Source organism: Cornus florida, unplaced genomic scaffold (genome assembly GCF_030987335.1).
Source record: "Cornus florida cultivar Cherokee Brave unplaced genomic scaffold, ASM3098733v1 CherokeeBrave_3.0.0_Hap2_Chr08, whole genome shotgun sequence".
NCBI lineage: Eukaryota > Viridiplantae > Streptophyta > Magnoliopsida > Cornales > Cornaceae > Cornus > Cornus florida.
The window spans coordinates 92,795,983-92,807,627 of record NW_026775578.1 but is presented as its reverse complement, the minus strand read 5'-3'; the positions used below and the strand labels follow the sequence as shown (position 1 = coordinate 92,807,627).

Sequence of the window (11,645 nt, the reverse complement as noted above, 5' to 3'; positions counted from 1 at the left end):
CTTGGTTCGCTGAGTTTTGGTTAATAAAAAATTGATCAAACCTTTGAGATAAAGACTTCATTTTGGCGGGTATTTCATTTAAATGGTCGACTTGATGTAAGCCAACACTCTTCCTACCTTATGAATTTCTACCATTCTTGGATGATAATGTTCTATGTAAAGAATTTTCACTCATGCTCTCATAAAGACACCACACGTCATCCTCATGCCTATCAATGTATGAGCCACCCATAGAAGCATCAACCATACCCTTATAATTGTCCGATAAGCTCTCAAAGAAATATTAAACTAATTGCCATTTGGGCATGTCATGATGTGGACACTTCCTAAGTAACTCATTGAAGCGTTCCTATGCCTCATGAAACGTTTCTCCATCCCCATGTGAAAATTCTCGAATTGAGGTTCTCATAGCATTGGTTTTTGAAACAGGATAGTACTTCTTCAAGAACTCTTGTTCTATTTTTGCCCAAGAAGTGATTGAAAAAGGCCTAAGATTGTTAAACCAATACTTTGCCTTGTCTTTTAAGGTGAATGGAAAAAGTTTGAGTCTTAAGACCTCTTCCGGCATGCCCCGTATATTTTACGGTGGAACATACTTCAAGAAACTCATCCAAATGCTTGTAAGGTTCTTCACTTGGAAGTCCATGATAGTTAAGAAGCATTTGAATGGTTTGTGGCTTAATTTTATAATGATGTGCTCTAAATGGAGGCAATTGGATGCATGTAGGTGCATTATATTCATTAGGCACATAATGGTCCCTTAAAGCAAAAGGTGGATTAGCTACTTGAGGTGTAACATGAACACCTTGGTTTTGAATTCCTTGATTAATGATGGGAGGTTGTGGAGCATACATTGGCCTTGGCATTCCATATGGAGCTTGGCCTTGTTGTTGTGGTGGTTGGTGAATGTATAGCCTAGGCATGCCTAATGGTACTTGTATGTTCTCATGATGCGCATTTGGATGAAGGATACCTTGCTGGTCTATGTGACCAAGGTCCTCTACATTCTCTTCATTATGGCCTTCCATTGATGTAATGAATCAGGTAGAACTAGAACTTCCTCTTCCCCTACGATTTCTAACTACGAATTCAAGATGCAAATCAAGAGGGACAAGAGTTGGTCTTAGCGATCTACGAACATGCATGCATAAGGTGAAAACACATAAACACAATGAATGAACAAACACTTCAACTTCACAACAATTTCAATGAAACTTCCTCCACAAACACTTAACCCATACTCCTATACTTTAACAACAATGATGCAAAGAACAAATAAGAATGCCTCCATACGGGCTCACAATTTATCTAAGAAATTAAAAACAAGCCTCCACACGGGCCGACGATTAAATAAGGGATTGAGTAAAGAAAGTCTTACAAAGGTCCTTTAGCACTTTAACTCCAAATTTAAAACTTAACTTAGCAAATTTTTAGCTTTTTACTTTCTTTGTTTTGTTTGAATGCTCCTTTACTTGCTTTCTCTCCAACAATGCACCTAGTCAAGTAAGAACAACACAATAAGTAACCAAAAAGAAAAATAAAAATAAAGTAAAGACACGATCAAAAGAGTACTAATCCTAATTGATTCCACAATTCCGACGTTGCCAAATCAAATCAATCCCCGATAACGGCGCCAAAAACTTGGTGGTTGTGGTTGTCGTCCTACCACAAGCTTAGAGAGTGTGTATTAAGGCGAGGGCCAAGTTTTACATTTATAGAAGCCACTACTACCTTTCACTATAAATATAGCTAAGGTGAGTAAGGATCGTCCCAAGGGATTGTGAGGGTCAAACAAGGTTGTGGAATCACTATTAGGGCTAGTAGGTCGAGTGATCAAACAATTGGTTGGTTGGTTGATTAGACTAGAGAGCAACTAAATTAAACTAAGTAATAACAAAAGAATGCAACTAAGAGCAAATAAGAGAGAGAAGAGTCTTGGAGTTTAGAGATCACCACCAAGCAATGCATTTCTATACCACTGACAAGTGACTAATGAGGGCATATAGTGTGTTACAATATTGGTGTGTGTGTGTGTTTGGTTGATTCAACAAGCAAAGATGACTAGTTAAGCATGTATTGTCTAAACATCATGTGAAAGGCACAATATATCTAAACAATGAAGCATATATTGTCTAAACAACATGTGAAAGGCACAATAGATCAAAACAAGTCATTAATCATTTTATTAAGCTCACAATCCAAATACAACACAAGGTTAGAGACATATGCTACTTGTATTCAAAAGCATGGATCATCAAACAACAAGCATGGATTGTCCTCTCATTTAACACTACACTACAACTACACTACATCTACACTACTAGCATGAAAATAAACTAAGGGAGAGGCACAATCCATCAAGGAATAAGTATGAACTATCAAGAAAATCACAAGAGCATTCCATTAAGCACTATGTTTTGACAATGTCTAAATCTATAGCATTAATACACATAGACATGCATCAATAACACAAAATCTAGAGACAAGCACATGACCATCTATTCTAACATACATAGACATATGGATAGAATGAAATGATCAATTGAAAGCATTTAACCACATAAATCATTGAACAATTAAGATTTATATATATCAAAGTTTCAAAACATTAATTACAACACTAATCGCTTTATAATACACAAGATTAAGATATAGAAAGTATGCTTGGGGCTAACTCTAGCCCCAAGAGAATGTCTAGCCACTCATGGTGATGTTGCTCCAACCTTCAAGGGCTAACTCCATGGAAGAAATCTACTCCTTGTTGATGAAGAACTGCCCCCTTTGTGTTTCTAGCCTCCTCCTCCTCTAAGCTTGCTCTCCAAGAGATGATATGATATGATATTGGCTCCCCTTTGTAAAAAGCAATCCTTATCCTTATATAGGTAGGTCAAATGACACCCAAAATGAGCTGGGGTCGTGTACACAATATTCCCCAATGATTAGATAAAGGAGAACTTTCAATGAGCTGGAAATTTAACTTTTTCACACTGGAGGAAGTTCGATCGATCGAACCTTGGACTTGGATCGATCGAACTTAGCTGAGATCTATTGAACTTAGGCTGGATCGATCTTCAATGGTAGTGCTTTTTGGATAAAGACAAATCTGAGATATTTGGAAGATATTTTTGGAAAAAGGACAAAAGTGGTTGGTAGGGTGGTACAACTAGATAAAATCAATCATTTAGATCATGACAAAGCAGTTTGATCGATCGAAGAATGGTGTTGGATCGATCAGAACTTTTGAGATCTTTGAAAATGTCATCATGGCTCTGATCCATCTTGAAGTGCTGAGATTGATTATGTTGGATCGATCGAACTTTGATCTGAGATCGATCGAAGATGTTGATTTCCTCTTTTTTCTTTATAACCATATATAACTTGTGAGCATGCCTTGATCAAGTTATAGAATTTAATTTAATTATTTTCTTTGTTTAAGATTTAATTCTCATGATGCTAGGCAACTTAGAAATAAATTTTGGCGTGCTAGAAATTTAGGCCTTGGTATGGTGGTTGATATATATTAAATTGAGGTTATTTGAATAAGAATTGCAAATTTTATTTAATATTTATCTTTTGTGAAAGTTTAATTCACCTAGTTGTATCAAGCATGGAATCAACTTGTAATGTGATATTAAAGTAGGCCTTGGTGAGTTGTGTAACATATATTAAATTTGGAGCATTTGAGAAAGAATTGCAAAACTTATTTAATATTTATCTTTTGTGAAAGATTAATTCATATAGTTGCATCAAGCATGAAACCAACTTATAATGTGATATTAAAGTAGGCCTTGGTGAGTTCTTTAACATAAATTAAATTGAGGACATTTGGATATATTTGAAAATCTAGAGAAAATTAATTAATGAGCTTAATTAATTTTATTTTAAGTGTGTTGGTCACTTAAATTGATATTGGAGGTAATAGGTTGATAATCCCTTGAAATATAGTCCGTTTAATCACTTTGTGAGCATGTTACTAATTTGATGTAGAATTAGTACTTGAGACCTCTTGAAATGGTAATTGGACTTAGCATGATATAAAATATCATTAACTTGCATAGCTTGTTTAGATATATCTTGTGTAGGTGTATAGCTTGTTAGAATATTACAATTGTTTACCTTGGAAGCTAGTTACTAAATTGGGACTTATTTAGTACTTATGGCTTAGTGTGGTAATGTGGTTCAATTGTTGTAAAATATTCTTGTTTTGATGTATAAATTGCATATTGGAGGCTTAATATGTCATATGCTATCCAGACTTGAATTATAGGACATGGTTTGTGTGGATTCAACTTTATTTGTGCATGAAATATGGTTTTATGCATTAGTGGCTTTGGTATAAGTTTGGTCTAACTTATTGATTTTAGAAAGCTTATAAGGACATATTACACGTGATGGCTAGGGTTTGGCTCTAATATGGAGATGAGAGTCTTCTAAGTCATAAGTGTGCACTAGGTAGTACCTTGTGGGTCGTAATTGTCCGGAATAACTTATGCATGTGCGCACTAGGTAATGCCTTGTGGGTCGTAATTACCCGGAAACACTTGCTTGGTCTAGAGACCATATGTCCTAGTCTTTCTACTTTAATTTCGCATTCAATTTCAATTTGTTAATCATGGATTACTTGTAACTTGAGAATTGGTGCTTGCCTATGTATTTTGATCTCATTTAGTATACTTGAAACTCTATACTTGAACTTGTATCCTTGTTGGTGTATCTAAACTCTATCTAGTGTATTTACGCTTAGTATGCTTGTCTTGTGTGTGCGAATTTCATTTTTGTATACTTGTGCCATATATACTTGTCTTGTGCATATGTATTTAGCTTAGTATACTTATGTTTGTATATTTGATTTATGAGTACTTTATACATATATCTTATACTTGTGTATGTATGCTAGATATTGCTTATCCCATTTAACATGATTTAGTATACTTGTGAGCATGTGTACTTGAATGTTGTGTATCATGTTTTAATAAGGTTTGGTGTACTTGAGCATCTATACTGGTATGCCGTTATTCACTTTAAATTGCATGAGTAGCTTAGGATGCTCCTTGAGTCTCATTTTGATATAGACGTTAGGTGGCATGAGCCCCTTTGACATGTTTCACCTTAAGGTGATATAATTGTAAAATGCTAGGTCGATGCATGCTCATCTCCTATGAGTAGCTTTATGTTACTCACCCACGTAGTAGGGACATTTTTTAGGTACTGAGATCAAGATTTGGGATTCACATCATGCTTGGATGATTTGTAAACTTGAAGTTCTCATTTCATGTAAATGTTGGCTTGAAATGCCATTTATAGCTTTATATGTCAAAATGTGTAAATTTGATTCTATTCTTGTAATGTGTACATAAGTACACTCTTTACAATGTATTTGACATGTATGAGATGAGGCCATAGGCCAATGACATGTATCTTGTATTCTATGCAACTTTAACTTCATGAAATATTATGAAAATATTGAAAAAAATGCTACGTCATTGTTTCATAATTTTTGCATCGGGTGTGGGAATTCCATTTTTATTCTTTCATAGGGTCTTATAAATCATGTTTGAAGTGTGGCCAAGGGCCAAATGGTAAATTGAAATCATTTGATAATTTTGGTTTTCAAATTTCCCTTTTCTTGTTCATTTTTGCCTTTTTGCCCGTTGGGGGGTCGGATTTTGTAGCAGTGGTATTTTTAAGCCATGGACCATTGTAACGCGTCCAAATAGGTAAGTTACGTCTGCGTTTCCGGGCAAACCTTCTTCTTTGGTGAAATGAGCCTCCTATGGACTCATTTTGAAATTTTGTTGCATAATCTGATCTAGGGGTATTCTTGATCTTTCACATCAGTTTTAATTACTTATTTCAACATAGTCAAATAGAAAATGTGATTTTAGGGGGGGTTTCTTCTTCGTGTTTTTCTAGAAAATGTCGTCTTGATACCGGAAATCCCTCGTGAAGTTTCAGCTTCCAGTTTGCATTTTAGCAGCTTTTTGCCTCTCTTGACCAGTTATGATCTAGAGGCATTTTGGAAATTTTAAAGTGAGTTTATTTTTAATTCTCTCATGAGTCACGTAGAAAACTCGATTTTAGGGGGGGTTTCTTCTTCGTGTTTTTCCAGAAAAACTCGTCTTGACCTCCGTTTCAAGCCTCAGTTCTGGACACTCACTTTTTTTTTCTTTCTGTCAACATGTGCATGCCATTGGATGCCGACATGGGCACCGGCATGGGCGCCGGGCGCGCATGGGTCATGTCATGGCCTTCATCGGGCCGCCGCGACGTCAAAACTTCAAACACCCATTTCTCCCTCGTCCGGACTCCAAATCGAGTGAACTTTTTTTTAAACTTAATTAATTTTTCGCTATCTTTCCAACGGTGTGCTCACTTAAACCCAGATCTTTCTGAATAATTACCAATTTACCCTTTTAGCCTTAAGTGCTCGTTTTTCTTCGTCATGCCATTTCTCCTTCGTCCGGACTCCGAATCATGCGATTCTTGAGTACATCTTGATTAGTTTTTCATTTTCCTTCCAGCGGTGTGCTCGGTGGCACCCGAGTCCACAGTTTTTAGAAATAACTATTTTGCCCTTGAGGGCTTATTTGTCATGTTTTTGATCTTTTGCTTCCGCATCAGTTCTCATTGAGTTCCATGACCTCATGGAAGGTCACTTTGACTTCTTAGAGTCTTGTTTTCCATTTTCGCTTCCGCATTTCGGATTTGTTATCGGGTCAAACTACGGTTCATCACAAGACGCACTGGCTTGAAAAACCAGGGCCGTCACAAAGTCAATCACAAATTCTATCTCGCGACTAGGTGGCAACCCTGGAATCTCCTGAAATACATTCGGAAATTCCTGTGCGATTGGTATACTATCCAATGCTATAGTAATATTTTCCTCCGTTTCCTCCTCTATATGGAACAAATATGTGCTAGTAACCCCGTTAGAACGTGACATAGCGACTACGTACATATCCTAACCAAGTATGGTGAATACAATAGACCAATCATAACAATTAACTTGGGCATGATAGTGCGAAAACCAAACCATCCCAAGTAACACAGCATAAGTATGCATGTCCAAGACTAATAGATTGGCTAGAAATCTAAGTATAACAATATCTAGTGTCACAGGCCCATCACTGTTATGTAAAATGGCAGTATCGCCTAAAGGTGTAGATATACCCTGAGGTCTATCGCATACTTGTGTCACCACTAAACTATATCCCAAATGTTCAGACTACTCTATAGAGCAAAACACACAAGGTAATACAAAATGCTCCGAAATCAAATCACTTTTAGATTATCGCTCTATCTTGGGAATTCTTCCCTCGAAATCAAACTTACCATATCAATTTACACAAGTTCTTTTATAAACTCCCTGGTAATCGTCCCGTCTCAACATAATGTACTTAAAATCAAATAATTGTTTACCTGTCCAAAAACCAATCACTCCACTGTGATAATCATTAATTATCATGATAATCACATTCCAAAATAGTTTAATAAAAGCATTAATGTAATTATCACTAAAATGCTCTCATAAAACACAATAGAGATACCAAAATCACTAGTTCACTTTATTAAGAACTTCTTTAACCACAAACTATCAAAAGAATAATCATAAAATATTCTTTAACATAGTAATAGTGTACGTGATTAAATCCGTACTACATTTTTACTAGTAATTTAAAAAAAAAATACTCTTAAAAGAGCATTCATCCTTAAACTCCGGTACCCTCCAGCTTGGATGCTCCGATATCTCCTCCATCATGATCTTCTTCAAGGTCCTCCTTTCCACTTGGCTCAGCTTCAAGCACCACCAAAGTCATGTTAGGTCCATAATAGGTTGGCCAATCTCGCACACCAGAAACCTCCTTTGACTTATACTTTAAAGCAACACCTATTGGAACCCATTCCTTAGTCTCCAATTCTGCCTTCTTGGTCGGCCTTCGCAGGGGAATCGTCGGAGTAACCATATTCTTCCGTGGGTCCTTCTTTGCTTTCATTGCGGACCACATCCTTTTCCTAATGCCAAACATTCTGAAATAATAGAATAAGAATGACATCAGTACGATTTAAACCGAACCGTAAAGGAATACAACGAATCCTAAATTTAAGCTCTAAACAAGAGAATACGCTACGCGGAAGTCTTATACGATAGAAACCTAGAGACACTGAACCTAGAGTGCTCTGATACCAACTGTGATACCCCTCGATTCTCGAGCCATGGGTGATCAAGTCTGAGCACAGATCCGAGGGATACCAAAAAATTAATATGTAATTGAACACGGAATATAAAAAAATGAATTAAAGAAATAATTAATAAATCTAAAAGAATTCTAAACTAAAAATCCTCAAAATAATATAATTAAAATCCAATAATCCAAAACCTCCATTAATGAAACAACTCGGGAATCCATCTAGTGGATCCCTAACAAAATCCCAAACTGAAAAGAAAACAATTGAAACAAAATCTAAAGTAAAACATGGAAAGCAGTCCTACGTAGTCAGAGGAATGAGTGACTGTATCTGCTCAGCACGATCACGCTCTAAGCCTGGAACCAACAAACACCTAAAAAGTAAGAGAGTGGGTCAGGACCACATGCAAGTTCTATCCTATTACAATCCATACAGAAATCCGATACGCAGATACATCCTAAATAGCTCAACAATAACTAAAGTAGTCCATATATGTATAAGTACACATTATAGGATGCTCACTAACCCAATAGGTCTGTCTTAGCCTGAGTAGAGATACCATGCAAATCGCACATAAAGTGGTCATATATACTTAGACCTACCAAGGAACAGCAACTATGTCCAGTTATCCATCCTAAGTGATATACGCACCCTAATCGTAATCCTGAGACTCAATCTCATATTATGGCACTATAATCATAGATATAGAAAGTCCGTATAAGCCTACTACAAAATATCATCCATCTGATACAGTGGCCTGACATATGTACAAAAATCCATCTAGAAACCAAAGTATGTCATTCAATGGTTTGTTGACCTAACACCGATATGAGTATGACTTAACCTTTATGGTTAATCCATACCTCAATCCAGATTAGGTATGACTTAATGTTTAAACTAATCCATCCCTAGAATGCCATCGTCCCATACCGGTGCATACAATCCTCCAAATAGCATAATTGATAAAACAGTAATAAGTCGTCATCAAATATACTCCAAGACATGCATAAAAAAAAGTTTAATACATATATGATCATATTAGGCATTCATTATAAGAACTAAAAAAATCATGTTCCAATCCTGTAAATTGCTAAGATACAGCTAAGCATTTAAATCTTCTAAACAGTCCATAAATTGATACAATTTACAACAAATTAATGACCAATTTAATCCAATCCAAGCATAGTTAATTGCAGATAATCCACTATACTTACAGCACTATTGAAATATGATTAACCATTATTAAATCATATACTAAAGATTTGCTATGTTTCAGTAAGTAACTAAATTAACAAAACAATATTCAACATGTAGGCTTTTTTGTAACTTCATGTTGCTCCATCCCTTAATACATTAATGTAATAATGCTTCCCAGTATTTTTATAGGTCCATGGTAGTTATTTAAATCAGTTAGTGCAATTTAAACAACTTAAGAAAACCCCAGACAGCCCAAACAGACCATAAAAACACTTTCTGTGCGTTTCAGGGCAAGAGCAGGCTCTCAAAAGTTGAGAGCCTGCTCTAAACACATGGGAGCAGGCTCCCCACCCTTAGGAGCCAGCTCTAAAGAGCTGGGAGCTGTCTCCCTCCATGTGGGAGCCAGCTCTGACATTGAGGGAGCCGGCTCCCTCCTTTAAGGAGCCGACTCTCTCTCCCTTAAGAGCCGTAGTCCGATTTTGATTCTTCTTCTTTGCCTCCGACGATGTTCAGAGCCTCTGTAATGTTTTTATTAAGATTTCTAGGGTTTAGTTAATGTCCCAGATTATCCAAAAACTTGTTGACAACCAGTACGCATCGTTAACAAGAATTAAACACAAACTGAAATAATTTGTTCATTAAAGCAAATTCAAGTAATCAACTCAATAAAACTGTTTACAGTCTAAATTAACAAGCATAGAAGATATGTTTTAACATTAATTTAAACCTGGAGTCTATCTAGGCATGCACAGAAAATAGGTTTAAGGGAAGGAGTTAGAATAGGAACTTGCCTTTAGGTTTTAGTTCAAAACCTTAAACCGTTTGCTCTAGTAACTCCGGCGACCTTAATTGCTTTCACTGACCCTGTTATTCCTGGTTCAACCCATGAGCAAGCATCAACTATCCCTCCTTGGTTCAGTCTTTGTTTATGGCAAAAACCCCCCAACTCTTTCTCTATGTTTTTCCTCTCAAGCCTTCTCTGTTTCTCTCTACCTCCAGTTACGGGAAAAGGGTTCTAAAACCCTTGTAGACACAAAATGATATATACATATAGGCTTCTCTCATAACCTAATATTTAATTATAACTAGAGAAGGAAACTGAAACTAAAATTAAAATAGTAAAACCCTTTCTCTAAGTCAGCTAACCCACGATGTCATAAAACATAAAACCTTAATTTCACATTATAAATAATAACACTTATTAAATCCAATTAATTCATTTAAATAAACTAATAAACCCTTTAAACAATTAAAACTAATTTAATCTAATTAAAGAAAAGAAAAAGACAATTAAATTAACAATTAAACTTTAATCCAATTAAAGAAAATAAACATACAATTAAATTAACAATTAAATAAACAATTCAATTAAAACAAACAATCAATCAATTAATTAAAATAAACAGGCAACTAAACACATAAACAAATAAAAAATGTAATAAAATAAAAATTAAAATGCTGAGACTATCCTTTTAAAATTTAGGGGTATTACAAAACCTCATCAGATAACAAAGGGGATAATAACAGTGCACAGTGGGCATGCAAGTGTAAATGGGATAATAAATGAGCTAAGGAGAGAGGAATAAGAGTAGTCTTGAAAATTTTGGACACCTCTCTCACTGAAGTCACTTGGATGCACCTGATAATGGAGTCAATCACAGATAAATATATTAATATAATAACCTGACATCCAAAAATATCATGCATAGAATAGGGAAGAGAAAATAGTATATATAGTACATCACAGTATCTAGCCAACAGACTGGCCGCAAAAATATAATAATAGTATCAAAAGATAGTTAAGTATCACAAATATATAAAATGAGGGAAGAGATATAGAGATCAAGCAGAGGAAGTAGGTATAAGAGGGCGTGATCCCCGGATGTCTCTGGAAATTCTTTGCAGCGCAGTTAGGACATTTGTGCGGAGAGTAGACACATCTGCTCGAAGAGAGACAATCACATCTCCAATGTCTGGAGACGTTCTCCTAGGTTAGGTGTCTGAGCTAAAGCGTCAGGGATGACTAGATCAAAAAACTGAGGCATATGTTGAGTCTGCTCCTAAGAATGTACTGGTGATCCTGCCGAAGAGTGATGTGGTGACTCTGCTGGAGGCTCCTATTCCATATATATATCTATATGCGCATCTACAGCTGCCGGTGGGTCCACTGGATCATCTGCTGCTGCTGCTACTACTGCTAACTATGCTTCCTCAGCTGCCAAGATGGCCTCATTCTCTAGACTCTTTATAAAAGCGTTGTA

The 11,645-nt window shown here is 36.0% G+C and overlaps 1 pseudogene; it reads left to right on the top strand.

Annotated features, from left to right (window-relative positions):
* The first annotated feature begins 305 nt into the window (after positions 1-305).
* On the top strand, positions 306-404 carry LOC132272165 (small nucleolar RNA R71; annotated as a pseudogene).
* Positions 405-11,645: the final 11,241 nt, after the last annotated feature.